This window comes from Tupaia chinensis, unplaced genomic scaffold (genome assembly GCF_000334495.1).
Source record: "Tupaia chinensis unplaced genomic scaffold, TupChi_1.0 Scaffold144016_1, whole genome shotgun sequence".
Classification (NCBI taxonomy): Eukaryota; Metazoa; Chordata; class Mammalia; order Scandentia; family Tupaiidae; genus Tupaia; species Tupaia belangeri.
The window spans coordinates 1,643,294-1,649,276 of NW_006203868.1; the positions used below are offsets into that span (position 1 = coordinate 1,643,294).

General features: G+C 43.4%; 1 long non-coding RNA gene across 1 annotated transcript in view; it reads right to left on the bottom strand.

The window, feature by feature from the left end:
- Nucleotides 1-5,983, bottom strand: part of LOC102491713 (uncharacterized) — a 26,066-nt gene that overhangs the window by 10,833 nt on the left and 9,250 nt on the right. Inside the window, exon 2 of the long non-coding RNA XR_337043.1 lies at nucleotides 3,904-4,040. This is a non-coding gene — a long non-coding RNA (uncharacterized LOC102491713). The remainder of the gene's footprint in view (nucleotides 1-3,903; nucleotides 4,041-5,983) is intronic.

Genomic DNA, 5,983 nt, shown 5'->3' on the forward strand with positions numbered 1-5,983 from the left:
GCAGAGGGCTGGCTGCACTCTGGGCTTCCAGAGCACATATTGGCTTCTCACCAGGCAATCTATACATTTTCTTCAGAGACAAGCCCTCCAGTGTTTTACCCAGAGAGTGATTGGCACCTGTCTAATCTGTACGAGCAGAGGAGTTAGCTACTGCATATATAAAACTTCAACGGGTGTCAGCTCTGTTTTCTACTCCTACTATCTGGGATTTTTTTTTCATTTCCAGACTGAGGCATCTCTCAGCTTCTGTGGAGAGACCCTGAGCCCTCATTGGCTACAGCCCACTTCCCCTGCTGTATTGATCAGTATTCTTCCAACCCTTTCTGTTTCCAGGAAATTCGTTAACATCTCTATCTGCTGACAGACTCTTTCCTATTTTCACCTTTACTGTGGATTTATGCCATTTTGATTCCTGAACTAGAGGTATGAAATGCCATTTAATTCTCCATGCGAGGCTGGCTCTGTGGCACGGAGGCAAGGCACTGCTCAGGAGCAGCTGGCTCCCACCTGGCTCCCTCAGAGTGAATCCCTGGACCAGCCAGCCTGAAACACGCGGGCGTGTGCATGGTACCCGGATCTGAGAGGCTGGAGAACTGGAGGAAGGAGATCAGAGCCTGTGACGGGTGCTTCTCTCTCTCTGTCTCTCTTATGAATATACATCTCATGTGCATACACTCTAACTTGAATAAAGAACAAATACATAAATAGTCTTGTAGTCCTCCTAGCCTGGTGGTATGTTAAATTGTAGTAACTACATAAACAATGCTACTATAAGCACCCAGATAGCTAAATAATTACCTACATTCATGACTATTTAGAATAAATTGTGAGATGAATTGCTACATCAAAATGGAAGCACCTACTTTTTAAAAATAAAAGTAAACATGCATTTATCTTAGGGTTCAGTAATTCCACTCCCAGGTATTTACCCAACATTTCCCATACAGACTTGTACAAAAATGCTCATAACAATTTTATTCTCAGTATGATGGCCCAAACCTGAAAACAACCCAAAAGTGTCCATCAATTGATACAATAGAGCATATGCACATGAGAAAGACGGGGCAGGGGGCAGCGGGCGGGGGAGCCCTTTACGGGTTTTGATCATGCTACACCCTCTCTCCAGTTCTCCGGCTGTCAGATCCTGGCACCGTGCATGTGCCCAGCATATTTCAGGCTGACTGGGCTGGGCCAAGTGGGATCTGGCTTCTCTTGAATGTAAATAGTTAAATACTCATACAGTAGATTACTATTCTTAAGTATAAGAGGAATAAACTATTGAAACCATTAACAACATGCGTGAATCTCAATGTGTTGAATGAAAGAAGCTAGACACAAAAGAAACAATGTATTATTCTAACTTACATGAACCCTAGAATATGCAAAAATAATCTATAGTGACCACACCAGCTCTTATCAATATTTCTTATTACCTTTTCTTCATTCATTGTCGTCACCAGAAGAGCAACAAGAAAGACGACTTTTCAGAGATTATTTTAGCAAGTGAAATCTTACAATCTCACAGTGCCTTCTTCTCCCACCCCATCCCAAGTTATAAGCATAATGATCAGTCTGGTGTTTAATTCTTCCAGAATTGTCTAATAAATACACTGACAGGTACATGTACAATTCTTATGGACATTAATGACTCTTGCAGCTTACATGCAACATGTTAAGCTTTTGGCTGATGCAAGGGCCACTGTTTTCCTCGATAGCGAGTACCTGACTGAACACCCTGCACACAGCAGAGCTTTGCAGGGTAGATTCAGTGTCTTCATTTGCTGGCAAGCATTTCTTCTTGCTTCGAAAGCAAACATTTTATCAACATGTCCAGTTATTATTTTTATTAAAAACATATGCTCTCTAACTTTTAGCTTAAGTTCTGACACGTAAATTCTTTCTACTATTGAAAGGGAGAAGGCAGGTCTCAGTGTGGCCCGGGGTGGAAGTGGGGAAATAGCAGTGACTTTATGTAGATGAAAGATGGTAGATGCCCAAAGAGTAGAATTAATGGAGCTGTTGAAGGGGTGGTAGAAAGGGTCTCTGCCAGCTGGAAAAGCCTCCGGGCCCCACGGCCATCTCTGACTCTATTCTAGTTTTAAATTTTCAGTCACTGTCTGTCTTGAATGGCCCCTTTCTTCCACCTCCTCAGGCTTATACCAGGCCCACCACATCTGGGCACTGAGGATTCAGGGCATCTGTGGTGAAGGAATGAAGCACTGGCAAAGCCACAGCTCCCTAACTGTTAAACCATGTGCATTTCTCTAAGAAATAAACCCAAGAAAACATCCGAAAGTGTTACACGGGAGATGGGTGAAGTATGGATTTCTAAACTGGCAAATAAGAATCATCTGGAAAGTGGCTGAAAAATACAGCTTCCCGCACCCCATTCTAAGAAAGATGCAGGGAGAACGTGAGACCCCTTCCATGAGGAACTCTGCCCCATCTTTAAATGTGAAAAGATTTGGAGCGATAACCACAGTAGTATCAATACAGAAGGGTGGTCTCGGGCTTCCACCTGATTCTGAAGCTGAGAGAGGCCTCAGGTTATCTGTTTCTCCCCAGCACCTATTACTCCCAGCACCTAGCACCTATTACTCTAGAAGTCCAATATTGACCTTGGGTTTCTGTCTTTCCTCTTCCAGGAGTGTGTCTAGCTTAAAAAAAAAAACACAAAACAAAACAAAACAAAAAAACATTTTAACCCTGTTTTGGTTATTGTTGTGTGAAAAACCATCTCAAAGTTTAGTGACTTAATAAGAACATTCATTTATTTTGCTTATGAATCTACAATTTAGGCCCGCCTGAGCAGGGATGGCTTGCCCCTGCTCCACGTGGTTTCAGCCGGAGCTGCTCGAATGGGAGCAGTGGGGCCACCCTCAAGACAGCTCACTCTGGGCCAGCAAGTGGCATGTTGGTTGGGGCTCTGGACTCCCACATGGCCTACCGTGGTTCGAGTCCAGGACAGGCAGCTTGCTTTCTCACTTTCCCCCTCTGTCTCTGTCTCTTTCTCTCTCTGGTCAATTAAAAATTAATAATAATAAATAAAGTTAAATAAATAATTCTTTTTAAAAAGACAGCTCACTCACAGAGCTGGCGAGTTGGAGCTGGCCGATGGCTGGGATCGTGGCTGGGAGCTTTGGTTCCTCTCAACATGGACCTCTCTACAGGCCACTTTGGCTCTCACTGGAAGGAGGCTGGATTACAGGTGTGACCGTCCTAGGACAGCAAGGCAGAGATGCATGGCATTGCCATGTCCTGGCTTCAGGGGCCACAGTCATTTCCACCATGCTGTTGCTTTAGGGATTCCTCAAGTCCCACTCGGGTCTCAGGGGAGGGAACGTAGCCCCACTCTTTGACGGAGGGAGTGTCATGGATCCATTATGAAAGCAGCATGGGGGATAGGAGATATTATTACAGCCTTCTTTGGAAAACGCAACCTGTCACCACCCCTGACTTATTCTGTGCTATGTTTATATGCTTTTCTGATGTATAGTCACCAGTTAACGATTGCTGACTGTATTCTAGTTCACTTCATCCTCTTCACAATGCTGTGAGTTAGTTATGTAACTTTTCACACGCCCTACTGTGGCTCATGTATGTGTATGGCTTAGTGGGCACATTGCTTTTGAAACTGTGAAGTTTTACATGAGTCTCTGAATTTCTGGCTTCTCTTCACAGTGAGAAGACTGGGAGAATCTAGGCCAGGCTTTCTTCACATCAGCCATCGCTGGAGCTGAGCAGTCAGGGCCTGTTCTCCGTATTTGCTACCACCCCCACCACTCCCTGTTAACATTTCACTCATTACATTTTCCATCTCACAGCATTTAACTTTGAAGTTTTCTGCTTTAGAAAACATAGGCCCAGGTTAGCATGGAAAAAAATAACACAGAGCAGCAATACCTTTCATTTGATGTTTCCAAAGTTAAATACTTTCTATAGAAAGCGACCTTTTGGAGTTTCTTTTTTCAATCTGTTCTCTCTTTGGAGGAGACCATCAGGTAGCTGTTTCATGTTTGAAGGGCACCTTCAGCTCTCTGCTGATTGGAAGAACAGAGATAAATGTTATGTCCCACCTCCCCAGATAGTTCGTCTGCTTAGTTCCAACCCTACTCCTCCCAGGCCGACCTGTTGAGAATCCCCAGGATGCCGTCTGTACTGCGGATCAGTGCTGTATCCTCATGTATGACTTGGGACTATGGACAGGAGTAAGGGAAGCTCATTCAGGGAATTCCACTGTCAGAGTTTTCCATCACCAGTCTCGCCTAGAGCAGAGTCTGCATACAAAGGCCTTCTTTCTGGAAGATAAGCATCCAGTGTTCACTCCACTGTTCAGACCCAGGTCTGCGTATTCCTAAAGGCTCAGAGGCACAATGCTCACTCTGTCCTCTCAAGGATTCTTGGTTTTGTTTCCAAAATGTCAACAGATAACTGTAAGTGTTGATTAAACAATCAAAAAAAGAGTGTTGCCCATGGAGAGCGTTTACACGCAGCGCAGGCTTGGTCTAGCTGTGCAAGAGCGCTCCAGCCTGTGCTGGAAGGTCAGCAGGCAGCTTGGGCCTGGCTGCGCAGCTCTGTCTAATCAGGACTCTTCTCCTTTGGGACCTGGGTTTTTCTTCAGTCTTTTTTTCTTTTTTCTTTTTTTTTTTATTCTCATATACCTGGTCTTTTTTGTTTTTGTTGTTGTTGTTGTTTGTTTGTTTGTTTTTAGTTTACTATAGGATATGCACACTTTCATTGTAGTTATTTACCATGATTTACATTTTCCTTGTGTGTTTATGCTTTTTGCCATTTCCTGCAGCACTGCAATGAATGTTCTCAGAGCTCTCTGCTCGTGTGCATGAGTCTAGGGCGCTTGCTCTCCACCAAGGGTGACATTTTCCCAGTGTCAGAGACGTTCAGCAAATGCCCCAGACATTTTTGGTTTTTAGGACTTGGGTATGGGTCATTGCCACTGGCATCTTGTGGGGGAAAAGTCAAAGACATGGCTAAACAACCTACGATGCTCAAGACAAAGAATTATCTGGTCCAAGATGTCAATAGTGCTGAGATTGAAAAACCCTAGCTTAGGGGTGTATCTAGTTGTGGAATTTATAAGCGATGGGGTACTTGTAGTTTCAACTTTACTAAATGACACTAAATAATTTTCCCATGTGGTTGAACCAATTTATACCCCTGTCAGAGTGGGATGCCCCACATCCTTTGATATCATCAGTCTTCTTAGTTTTTTGCCAATTTGTGTGGGTTTTTTTTCCCCTCCTTCTGAATGTATGTTTCTGCACTTTGCCCATTTTTTATAGTTTCTATTTTTGTAGAATTGATTTATGGTTCTGTATGTGCACCGGATGCTAATCCTTTGTTAATTATATGTGTTGCAGGAATCTTCTAGTTTTTGCCTTGTCTTCTCACTTCTTCACAGTTCTTTTTTTGTTTTTTAAACATTGCCAGAGGGCACATATGCTCACCACAGAGAAATAGGAGGCAGGCACCCCCAATGGGGCCTGATAATGTTGCCCTTCACTTTTATTTCTTTGTACTGTTGAGATATTGGGCACACACATGTCTGGCATGTTGTTTTTTTAAATTAATTTATTTATTAATTCACTTTACACCATCACAACACACAAATGAATTTTCCATCCAAAATACACTGTGCATTGTCTCAATCAAGTACATCCACATATATGTTCTCAGCAAATAATTTTCCAATTCTTACGTCCTGCATACCTTGCCCTTTGTCTTGCCATCCCTGAGTCCCCATCCCCCACCCTCTGCTATGTCCCACCTTCCCCCCCCTTTTTCCCTGGCATCCATGGTTGTCCTCCATACCTTCCTCCCCCCTCCCCATTCAATTGTTCTGCTAATGAACTTAATTAGTCTAAATAAATCCATTAGCTAGCACAGCAGACACAAACCTACACATGTATCCTAGTCTGACCCTAGGCATAAACCCCGGTGAGTAGAATGAACATACTATAAAGTA